Source organism: Eubalaena glacialis, chromosome 17 (assembly GCF_028564815.1).
Source record: "Eubalaena glacialis isolate mEubGla1 chromosome 17, mEubGla1.1.hap2.+ XY, whole genome shotgun sequence".
NCBI lineage: Eukaryota > Metazoa > Chordata > Mammalia > Artiodactyla > Balaenidae > Eubalaena > Eubalaena glacialis.
In genome coordinates, this window is record NC_083732.1 from 75,524,639 (window position 1) to 75,537,308 (window position 12,670).

The window sequence follows — 12,670 nt, forward strand, 5'->3', positions numbered from 1 at the left end:
TCGTGCAGGCAGATGTGGTTTCAAACCCCAGCTCTGCCATGACTAGCTGAGTGGGCCAGATCCACTCTCCACCTTCATTGGCTCTCTGCTCTGGGAGACCAACCTGCAGGCACAACTTCAACAAGATCCAGTGCCTTCTGGCTCCCTACTGGGTTTGGCTCCAGAGGAGGTTGGAGATTGAGAGGAAATGCAGGCAGGCCAGCTTCCTCTCTGAGCCGTGACATAGGACTGGCTGTCTCCTACCACCTGAAGTCCCTGCTCCTCTCAAGGTGCCCCTCGGAATACAATCCTCTCCTCTCCTCCCTTTAGTCCTACGGGTAACAGCCCTGCTGCTAACTAGTGCTGAAGTACTGCACTAACCCTTGTGGCTTCCTAATACTGCCCATGCCTTTTCAAATACTCTTTTACTAAATCGTTTTTAAAGTGGCCTCCTCTGTTTAGCCATCTGTTTCCTGTTGGGACTTTGACCAGTCCATGGGGTAATCATGAGCAAGTCTTTTTAAATTTTTTAAGCTTTTATTAACTAATCTGTAAAATGGGATTAAGTGTAGTTCCTTCTTCCTGGTCCTAGGCAACTTTAAAGAGGACACTTGGAGGATGGGAAAGACTATTAGCTTGGGAGAGGGACAGGTCAGGGTTTAAATCCAACTTTTGCTCTTACAAGATGAATAATCTCCAGCATTTTGCAACAAATCTCTTTGTGATACAGTTCCTTGTAGGTAAAAGGATTATAACAAATGTTCAATAGAACTTAGAGTTTTGGCTGAGACCCCCCAAAGATGGGAAAAAGCTAAGTAGCCATGCATTCTAAAGAGAAGAGCTAGACACTCCCACATGAGAACTGCTCGTTGGAGACCAAATCTAACACTCCCAATAGCTTGCTTACAGGCAAGCTAGAAGCTTCCTTAGAGAGAAGACGATTCTTCCAAAGAGTCTTGTAGTATTGGGGGTGGGTTTGCTTCCCTTCAGCCATGGCAAAATGAAGAAGTGTAGGGTAATCAGTCTCGGAGGGAGGGTTTGTTGCAAGAGGGCAGACTGGCATCTCACTCCCAGGCTGGATGCTTGCTGGGATGCAGAGATGCAAAGACTGGTTCCAAGGTTCCAAGCTGCCCCTGAAGTAGAGCACAGTGGAGATATTGGGCAATCTTAAAAGATGTTCCCCTAGCATTGGGAAAACAGAGACTAGAACCTGCCTGGAGAGACTAAGGGTGAAGCTCGTCAAAACTGCCCACGATGGCAGAGCAAGTGTATGCACATTTCACAGGGGCCAGGTAAATATGATGGAAGGTAACCAGCTTAACTCATCTTCTCAAGAGGACTGGGGTACCACAAGGGGCAGGAGCTGAGAGAAGTCCCCCAAGATTAGTCTAGCATATTGCCAAGTCAGCGTCTCTGAGGAACCCGCATGAAAGGTGCACCTGGAAGAGCCAACATTTGGATTCTATCACTTGGAGCAGCTTCAACAGCCAAGATAGCAGCACAAACAGCATCTGCCACCTGATCTCTCATCCTTCCCACTCCCCTAACATTGGAAAATCCATCAGCAATTAGGGGGATCAGGTAAGACGTGGAGCAAGGAGAATTGAGGAACAGACCAAGCGCCCTATAGGTCTACCTAACTGTCTGGACACACCTGAGCAGGGCAATGAGGAGAAACTTTAAACTGGATGTAGGTTAAATTTTGTTTTAGGTTCGACTGTGTGTTTTAATACTTGAAAGTGACCAGGAAGCTATAGAGTCTCCCTGATATGCCATCAGGGGAAGGAGAAAGCCAATACACCAGTGAGTTTGAAGGTGATAGGGAGACAAGTAAAGCTATTTCCTGATTGTTATCGACCAGATTTAACCTATTTCCAACAAATCTATTATATTTACTTCACAGAGTATTTGTGAAGAATAACTATAAGAACATAAAGTAGTACTTAGCACAGTACATCCTTGTTACTCGTAGTATTACTATTAAAGATTTCAGTCTCAGGGTTTCCCTGGTGACGCAGTGGTTAAGAATCTGCCTGCCAATGCAAGGGACACGGGTTCGAGCCCTGGCCCGGGAAGATCCCCCATGCCACGGAGCAAACTAAGCCCGTGCGCCACAACTACTGAGCCTGCGCTCAAGACCCCACAAGCCACAACTGCTGATCCCACATGCCACAACTACTGAAGCCTGCGTGCCTAGAGCCCGTGCTCTGCAACAAGAGAAGCCACAGCAATGAGAAGCTCATGCACCTCAACGAAGAGTAGCGCCCGCTCGCCGCAACTAGAGAAAGCCCGCGCACAGCAACGATGACCCAACACAGCCAAAAATAAAAAGAAAGGAAGGGAGGAAGGAAGGAAGGAAGGGAGGTAGGGAGGGAGGGAGGGAGGAAGAAAGAAAGATTTCAGTCTCTGTGTTGCACATGCAAGTTAATGACACATGAAGTAGTCACACAGTCTGACATGGTTAATGTAGAAGAGTGGTTGCCCAGTGGGCTTGGAGCCCAGGGATATGTTTTTAGGGGACCTCAGGGTCTTGAGTGTCCAGGCTGGTGTCCAGAAAGCTAACAGCAAAATACAAAAGGTCCACAGGTTTTTCACAATGATCACTGAACTGACATTCGGTCCAAATCCACACTACTGGTTGGTCCCCTTGCACATCAGGCACACATAATAATCTTCAAACTCTTATAGCAGTATGTATGTTTGTACGAGCAAACTCATACAAAATATTTGACTCTGGTTTCCAAACTCGCTTTCGGCAAGTCCCTTACTACCTTACCCATTAGTTTCTTCTTCCTGGAAGCCATCTACACTGTTACTTTCGTCAGAGTTGCCCTTCAGAACAATCAGATTCTTTCCATGAAGACTAGCATACTTACGTTTCTATGTTCTTTCATTCATTTCTTCCTTGGTGATTCAGCTCTATCATTTAACTATTATATCCTTTAAAGGCAGGTTAGGTGAGTAGACTCACCTGGATTGAACAGGTGAGAAAACACAGGTTGGGGCATGAAAGGACTTGCAAAAATTCACTAGTAGGGCACAAATAGAACCTTGCTAATGGACCATTCTTTAGGAAGACTAACTCTTTGGTTTTGCACACTTGGTGAATATTTGTGGGTGTGCTTGTTGGAGTACATGGAAGCCACCAAACTTTCTGTGTAATCAGCACGTCCTTTCCAGGCTGTATTTGTGTGGCAGGGGTTGAGGGGAAGTATTCTTCTTTAACCTCTTCACAGCTAGCATTGCGGAGACTGCACAGACTAAGAAAGCCAACTGGTGTTAGAGTCTTGGCTACAACACAGCCTTCCCTACCACGACTCCTTCGCTGTGTCACATTGCCTCTGGACACAGTTCTTTCACTGACCTTTGGGAAAGGAGTGAGAATCCCAATAGCCAGGAAGAAAGGGAGGTTTGTTTGTTTGTTTTTTAATTTTTCCTTCTGAATTTTGCCTAAAATTTACAGAATGTTTCAATGAACACTTTACGTTAGTGGCTCTTAAAATTTTAGAGGATGCATACAACCATGGGAATCTCCTGAAAGATATGGAAAATTTTCTGAAAAAAAAGAAGCCCACAGAAGAGATAGATGCAAATTTTGCCTAAATATCAGATGGTTCATGAACATTATCCACAGAACTTTGCAGAGACTGATGGGCTCCAGGCTGAGATTCCTTTCCTCATGGAAGTGAAAGCGTACCTCCTTCTTGGTGCCCCTCATTGAACCAGAGGCTCAATGAATCCAAAGTGGCTCCTCTTCCAAGGAGTACAGGAGGAGGGGGAACAAGATCACTTGGGTGAATATTACTGAAAGGTACTTTACGGGGAATTCTCAACAGAGCACTCCCGGCACATTTCCTTGCAGCAGAAAGCAACGTTCACTGATGCCGAGCATTTCGGGTAAGTTTGGTTCAAGTCCAACTTGGATTCATGACTGTGATTCATGTTAATTTAGATCATCATAATGCACGTGGACCAAGTACCTTTGTCAGCTGATGAATTTTATAAAAACATTAAAAAAAAATGTTTGGCTAACTCCTTGAAGGAAAGCTGTCTTATATTCCATGGCCCCTGATTTCAGCATCCTCTCCCCTCCCCTGCCCTCCAGGTTGCAAAGGAGATGACGAGCACAGGCTGGGAGCACAGTGAACACAAGGAGAGCTCTTGTCTGCAGCCTCCTTGTCAGAACACAGGTGGGTGGGCTTGTATCAGCGAGGCATCTGGTACCGAGAGTGAGGGGGAGTCAGTTGTTGCTCTTTCTATTAAATGCCATCTTAACCAATTTTACCACTAAACAGATAGATGGTGGTGGAATGAAGGGTGGGAGGTGTGGAGATGAGAGTAAAGGTATGGACCTCTAATGATGAGAAGGACGAAGGCAAAAGGATTCTAACTTTTACAGACTGAGAAAGGATGACAGGGAAAATTTTTTTTTAAATCACAACTAACCTAGAGAACTATTTAAGCACCCCGCTCACGGCCCAGTGTTACCCAGGCTTAGGAAGGCTCCGCAAACCCCTGCAGCGAGAGCTTTTACCTCTGAGAGGACATGGTGGCGTGGCTTTTAGACCTTCCTTCAGAACAGTATATATGTAGGGGAGAGTGAGCCTGCCCTACTGTGCTGATTTAATAACAGAGGTCACCTTGCCACCCACACAGATTTCTCATCTGCTCTTTTCTCAAGTGGGAAGCTTAAGACCTATTTGTTGCTTAGATGGAGCTGACTGGAAATAAACTTGTTCAAATAATGGAGGTAGCAAAAAAATATACAGGAACACCCCTATGGGAAGTTACTCCTTCATTATCATGGTCACTGCCATCATATTGTCATGGTTACCTTGCTAGATGTAAAAGTGGTGCTGACTGTGTATGAGTGTGTTTGTGTGTGTGTACACATACATATATATATATAAAACATACAGTATGTCAGCATTTTGTGTATAGTATATGCGTGTGTGTGTATAACTTCCCAACAACCCTGCAAATGTATGAATTTTAAATTTTCATTTCATGTATCAGCACACTAAAGCTCACAAAGACTAGATCACCCCAAGGACTCTCACTCAATAGTCAACAAAACCTGATGTTCCTGATGTTATGGGCTCCCAAACCCCCCATAATTCCATATTTTACTCTATTTACAATTATTTATTTAACAAATGTTTGCTGATATTGGCTACTAGGTGACCAGAACCTTGCTTCGTGGTAGGGATAACAAAATGAAAAGGCATTGCCTTCAGGAAGCCCACAGTCTAATAAAACATCATCTAGTAAAACATTTGGGAATTTGCTTTAACCACTAAAGCACTGTAAAAATATTAGCTGCTTTTGTTGGATTAAAGCAAAGTCACTTTCATCTTTCACCCATTTCTTAAGGAGCTGTGCCAACCTCGCCTGTGACCTTTGCAACCCTTATCTCTCTTCCCCTTGGGCCGACCTCCAGGCTGTAGGTGAAATGTTTGCATCTGGTCTCTCTCTCTCTGTTTCTTTCTGCTGTTTCCCTGTTTCTGATTCCCTGGCTCTGTCTGTCCACCACGTGCCCTGCTTACAGGCCAGGTGGCCTTGCCTGGTCTGGTTCTGCCTGTTAGTGCCTGAGCCCAATTTCTTGAAGCTGTGACAAGTGACTCTTTCGGAGAGGAAGGAAAGGCAAGGACGAGGTCAGAAAGGCTCCTTAGAGTGTTGAGGGAGAAGAGTCTGGCTCCAAGGGATTGCCCAAGAAAAGGGTCGAATAAATTTGTAGAGTGTAGTAGTCATAAGAAAGGACTTTGGAGTTGTATAAACTTTTTCTCACCAGTCTTTCTAGCTATATAATTTGGGGCAAATTATTAATCACTCTCTGCCTTGGACTTTGTGGAGGTAATAATAGTATAGGGTAACGCAAAGAAGTGATTGAATTATGAGAGCACAATAATTATCATTACCCAGTATTTTGGTCTTAATTCAAAAATTCTTAAATAGCCATATGAATACCTACTGAGATGTGGTCTCCATGGCTTTCATGATGGATGTGTTCAGTTGACCCTCCCAGGTCCTCTCTCCATCTTCTCTGTGCCCCAAGAGACTGACCTGGAAAAGCCATCAATTGGGGACTTCCCTGGTGGTGCAGTGGTTAAGAATCCACCTGCCAATGCAGGGGACACGGGTTCGAGCCCTGATCCAGGAAGATCCCACATGCTGCGGAGCAACTAAGCCTGTGAGCCACAACTACTGAGCCCGCATGCCACAACTACTGAAGCTTGCGCACCTAGAGCCTGTGCTCTGCAACAAGAGAAGCCACCGCAATGAGAAGCCCATGCACTGCAACGAAGAGTAGCTCCCGCTCGCCACAACTAGAGAAAGCCTGCATGCAGCAACAAAGACCCAATGCAACCAAAAATAAATAGATAAATAAAAATTAAATTAAAAATTAAAAATTAAAAAAAAAAGTCATCAATGGGCTCCCTTGCCATTTGGCTTCTAATTGGCTTTGGCCAATTTTAAACACCAGCAGAAGAAAGAGGGAGGGAGGAGAGTGAGGTGGGTGTTTATTCTCAGTCACACCTGGAACTGGCCACCTCTCTCCGCCTTGGGTCTGGCTCAGGTCACGCAGCTTTCTCCATACAGGCCCCCTCTGTCCCTGCTCCATATACCACTTTCTCCCCCATACCACAGACCTTGGGGTGAGAAAGGAACCTTGCTCTTAATAGCCCTGGTATTGCTTCTTCCATCAGGGTTTCCTTATACACACTCACAGCATCATAATCTCTCAATTGAACTCTCCTTGAGCATGACTAACCTGAAGGCGATGTCTTCTCCCAGGACCCTGACTGATCCTGGCTTCGTCACTCTGCCTTAGATGTTGCTTTCCCTGACAGAAGGTCAGGGTCCAATTCTGAAGCTCTTCTGGCTTGAGTCTCTGTTGGTAGAACAGTTGAGAATGAAGTACTAGTTAAAATACATGATCCTGGAGTGGACAGCTCAGGCCCTGGAGGAATGAAGGGGAGTGTTGCAGAGACTTTAGCCCCAGAGATGAATAAAGCCTAAGGAAAGAGCTGATGATTGGAACTAGGAACCACCTACATCAATTCTCTTGCCTCCCAAAATCACCCTACCACACCTTCCTCCCAGTCTGGCACCCCCAGAGTCCCTCCCAGGACTCCCAAGAGTAGATCCAGACCACACTGGATCTGGCAGGGGGGCGGGGTGCTACAAATGACCGAGGAAGAGCAGAATAGAGGTTCAACTTCACTAGAAACCTGCGGAAAGGAAACTAAATAACAATAACGGTTTAAAACAAAGGAGGAAAGCTTTCTAAAGCAGGGCACATTTTTAGATTCACAATTTTAATGCAAAGACTTCTGCTTTCAGCTCAGAGATATAGAAAGCTGGAATGAACATTGCTCCAATCTTTACAACATGAAAAAAAGATGGGACAAGCTGCAAGTTAACAATTTTTCTTAAACCCATCAAAGAACTGAGGCTATGAAGCTAACCTGAAATCTGGGGAGAAATAGACATCTGTAGAGGAGACACAGGAATGAAGCATTTCCTCATTCACTAACCTGGGATAGATGCCATGTAAGCTGGTAGAAGATTCAGTTAAAATCATGTGTGTAAAAAAAAAAAAAAAAAATATATATATATATATATATATATAATCATACATGATTATATATGTTATGTAAAAAGATATAAAGGGACATATATATATATGTATAGAAATCCACATGCATGCACAAGGTGTGTTTAGATGAATTTGAGTTAAGGGTAGTATAAATTATACCATGCTTAGTTCATTCACAAAGTGGATTTAATCATTCTCATTTAATCCTTTGTTACCTTTACTCTTATGTTACTTTTCATTTTTAAATATTTCAAACTTCCAAAAAATTACAGAGAATAAGACAAACATCCATAGATCACCTGTTCCCCAGATTTAACCAATGCTGACATGAGCCACCGCCCACATTTGCTGCCCTTCTTCTGTCTGGATGAGGGTGAGCCAGCTCCTTGGGCTCAGCAAACTCCAGGAGCCCAGGACAATGCCTGCTTCCCTTTGCTGTTCATGCCTATCTCTCCATGCCTGGAGAACTGTAACCCACCACATTCTCCTCGGTTCAGCGATTCATCCCCTTCCTCTGCAAATGGGACTCAGTGTGGTGAGAAACAACATCAAAGTTCAGTTTTGGTTTACTTGCAGCTGGTGTTTTGTTTGTTTTGTGCATGAAAAAGGATCTGCTCTCAGCCTCAGCTTTGAAACAGAAACTGGCCTGTAACCAGACTGAAATAGCATGCTCCCTGTTACACGAAGACCTTAATAATAAAAGAAAGCTCTGGGCTTTGAAGCTGTGATATGTATTAACCCATTTAATGTATTGTACCCTTTGTTTTCCCAGAAACACTGTGAGTGTGTGGAGTGACACTTGTATCACAGACAGGAAACAGAACTGGAGAGGTTACAAGCTTACCCAGGCTCACTTGCCCAGTACATGCAATGGGGGTCATTCATTTGTGTATCTGTCAGGCACCAAAACCTGCACTTGTTTTCAATGATGAAAGTACAGACTGCCTTTCATTTTACAATATCTAAGTCGGTTACATGTAGGCCTTTTCTATATTCGTGGCCGTATTCCAGATAACTGAGGTTGAGAGGTAAATGACCTCCATATTATTTAAATGGATGTTTCTGTAAGCAAAGCCTTTAATTCCTGGAGATGTATATATATATACATACATATATATATTTTTTTAACTTAGATATTGGAATGGTACAGCAGAACTTCTTTACTATTTGTCTTAGGTCACTGCCATCGAAGCAGCACCTGAGACAGTGATTTGGGTGAATGTGATTCACTGATGGGGAGGGCTCTCAGGAGACAGGAAATGCAGGAAGAAGGATGGGCAGGAGAGGCAGCTAAGCAAAGATGTGGTCCCAGCTGGATCCAGCCTCAGCCCGACCACACAGGGAGCTCTGGAGCATGAAAGCCACCCAAGTTACTGCCACTTTGAGGCAAGGGGGCTGGCCTTTGTAGAAGGTGAGAACCACCTTCTCCCAGCAGCTGGGGAATTGGTACAGGGCCCAGGTAAAAGGAATCTGGAGAGGGAACCAATATCCTATCTCTGCTGCCCTGAGAAATTGGGAGGATTGATTAATGCAGTCTACAAACAGCCATTTGCACTGCTGTAGAAAGACACAGAATAATTAAAAGGGTTGAATTGGAACTAATGAAACCCCATTATCTTTTAAATGATTGGATATACTGAACCAGGAGATTAAGTATAGGAAGGTTGGAAAGCTGGTCTTAAATGGTTAATTTTTTCTACCACTTGCAAAACCATCAAATTCAAGTGAGAGTGAGTTTGTTCGATGCCTGAACAAACAAACTACCTTCAGAACCTTCTGCTGTTCCTTCTGATGATGTCTTCACTGAGGCCCCATTGCCAGCCTTGAGGCTGCTGATTTCAAGGCCCTTTGAAGAAAAAAAAATTCCATTTACTTTCTGCAGGAGATGACTGTCTGCTCCCCTTGAGCTGGGCCAGAGGGAGCATTCAGAATACATTGCTGGAAGTAAATGGAATTTTTCAGCTACTTAAATTGCAATTCACCCCTGAAAACTCCATTTTATCAAAACTCCTGGTTAATACTATTTTCTATGCTCAGGTATTCTCCCCAAATACACATGCAGGAGATACAGGAGCCCAGAGGGTGACTGTTTCAGAGACAAAGTCCCTTAAAGAAGCCTCAGGTACTAACATCCTCATTGCCATGTAACAAAACTCAAAGGACTGAACAGGTATGGGGTAGGGCAGAGGGCACTCTACCTAGAGTCAGAGGAATTAATTTGCCCCCCACTAGCTGTGTGTCCATGAGCAAATCATATGATCTCTCTGAGCCTTTTGGTTCACAGCTCTAAAATGGGATTAGGAACACCGTCCTTGCCTATCTCAGAAGGTTATTGTAAAGATTATATTAGATTAATTTATATGAAACAGTTCTAGACAAATGAAGTAGAGCTGTAAATGATATCTTTTGTAGCCAAATGCTTAAAAGCCCACAGTTAAGCCTATCGTAGGCAGAATTCTAAGATGGCCCCCAAGAATTCACCTCCTAATAAATATACCTTATATACTCCCCTTTCCTTGAGAATGTCCTGTGAATATGATAGGATAGTCACTCCCATGATTAGGTTATATAAGACTCAAGCTTAACAGACTGGAGCAATATCCTTCCTACTGGCTTTGAGAAAGTAAGCTTCTAGGTCATGGTTTAGAGCTAAAGGTGGCTTCTAGGAGCTGAGATGAATCAGCCAGCAACAAAACAGGGACCTCAGTCCTACAACAGCAATTTAAATTCTGCCAACAACCTGAATGAGTGTGAAAGAAGACCCTGGGCTCAAGAAGAGAACATATAGTCCAACCAAAGCGCTGATTTCTGCCTTGTAAGACCCAGTTACTCTGTCCCAGGACTTCTAACCTACAAAAACTATGACATAATACCTGGGGGTTGTTTTAGCTGCTAAGTGTGTGATAATTTGACATATAGCTATAAAAACCAAACATACAATCAACTGTTCTTAAACGGCAGATTGAGGGCGACCTCTGAAATACACTCCTCCAGAAAAGCAATGAGAACCCTGGATAACTGTCAAAATAAACTGTTTTAGAACTCTGAAAAATCACCAAAGGCTTGCAACAATCCAAGGAGCATTTATTCAAGAAAAATGGCTGAATCTCAGCAAGGACAGTGAGCCTTATGGCATTTTAACCTGTGCCCATCACCCTCTCCCTAGCTCTTCAGCAGCACTGAAAGCCAACAGGCTCACAACTACAATAGGTGTGAAAAACAGCAGCTAAACTGTTACTGAAGGAAGTAAAATGGGTTTGGAGCTCCCCAGAAGCCCCATTTCTAGAAAACTATCACTATTTGACCTGTCTGGCAGTTCACTAAAAAGCTCCATTTTCAGGGGTTGTCTTTATTTGACCTAATCAGAGCTTGCTTTTTGTGAAGAGCCCTACCCACAGACTATCTGTCAAATACAATTAGTGGCAATTGTTTAATATCACAGCTACCTGAGGATATTTTAACAGTTGGCACTAACAAGGGGCTAACCAGAAATTTTAAAAAGAACAACTGGATAATGAGATGCCCATAGGGGTCTTTGAAAAGCTCCAGCGTATTCCTGGAAATCCAGAAACCCATGTGCATTTTCAGAATTGCATACATCTAGGAAAGACTTGATAAAGTCTACTCTCTCACCTATGGTTATCTTGAGTCTCTGTATGAGCAAGACGTTTAGGATGAGTTGGAGTTGTAAACTGGCTGCTAGAGCACTTAAAACATAATACATACATACACACACACACACACAGAGGCCTTAAAAATGCTGGGAGAAAAATATACAAGCAGCTCATGCAGCTCAATATCAAAATAACAAACAACCCAATCCAAAAGTGGGCAGAAGACCTAAACAGACATTTCTCCAAAGAAGATATACAGATTGCCAACAAACACATGAAAGGATGCTCAACATCACTAATCATTAGAGAAATGCAAATCAGAACTACAACGAGGTATCACCTCACACCAGTCAGAATGGCCAACATGAAAAAATCTACAAACAATAAATACTGGAGAGGGTGTGGAGAAAAGGGAACCCTCTTGCACTGTGGGTGGGAATGTAAATTGATACAGCCACTATGGAGAACAGTATGGAGGTTCCTTAAAAAAACTAAAAATAGAACTACCATAGGACCCAGCAATTCCACTACTGGGCATATACCCTGAGAAAACCATAATTCAAAACGAGACATGTACCACAATGTTCACTGCAGCACTATTTACAATAGCCAGGACATGGAAGCAACCTAAGTGTCCATCGAGAGATGAATGGATAACGAAGATGTAGCACATATATACAATGGAATATTACTCAGCCATAAAAAGAAATGAAATTGAGTTATTTATAGTGAGGGGGATGGACCTAGAGTCTGTCATACAAAGTGAAGTAAGTCAGAAAGAGAAAAACAAATACCGTATGCTAACATATATATATATATATATATATATGGAATCTAAAAAAAAAAAAACCTAGGGGCAGGACAGGAATAAAGATGCAGACATACAGAGTGGACTTAAGGACATGGAAGGGGGAAGGGTAAACTGGGACAAAGTGAGAGAGTGGAATTGACATATATACACTACCAAATGTAAAATAGATAGCTAGTGGGAAGCAGCCGCATAGCACTGGGAGATCAGCTCGGTGTTTTGTGACCACCTAGAGGGATGGGATAGGGAGGGTGGGAAGGAGACGCAAGAGGGAGGGGATATGGGGATATATGTATACGTATAGCTGACTCACTTTGTTATACAGCAGAAACTAACACAACATTGTAAAGCAATTATACTCCAATAAAGATGTTAAAAAAAAAATGCTGGGAGATTATTAGTTCAAGGAATTTTAAGGAAATCTCTATCCAGTCATTAGCTAAGCACTAAGCAAACTGAAGAGAGACTTCGGTGGCCACAAATGACAAAAGAATACAGGTTTTACAGAATTAGTCCAAGAAAGTCACTAAAAAAACAAACAGCAGCAACAACAACAAAGCACAAAGGTGAGAGAGAATCTTACTTCCAGAGTTGACACATTGTGCTATTTAAAATATCCAATTTTCAGAGTTACCATACGATCCAGCAATCCCACCCCTGGATATATAT

General features: G+C 43.1%; 1 protein-coding gene across 3 annotated transcripts in view; it reads right to left on the reverse strand.

The window, feature by feature from the left end:
- Nucleotides 1-12,670, reverse strand: part of LRATD2 (LRAT domain containing 2) — a 344,774-nt gene that overhangs the window by 299,091 nt on the left and 33,013 nt on the right. For all 3 annotated transcript variants that reach the window (XR_009697637.1, XR_009697638.1, XR_009697636.1), the window contains exon 3: nt 6,752-6,871. The gene's annotated coding sequence lies outside the window, so the exon portion shown is untranslated. The remainder of the gene's footprint in view (nt 1-6,751; nt 6,872-12,670) is intronic.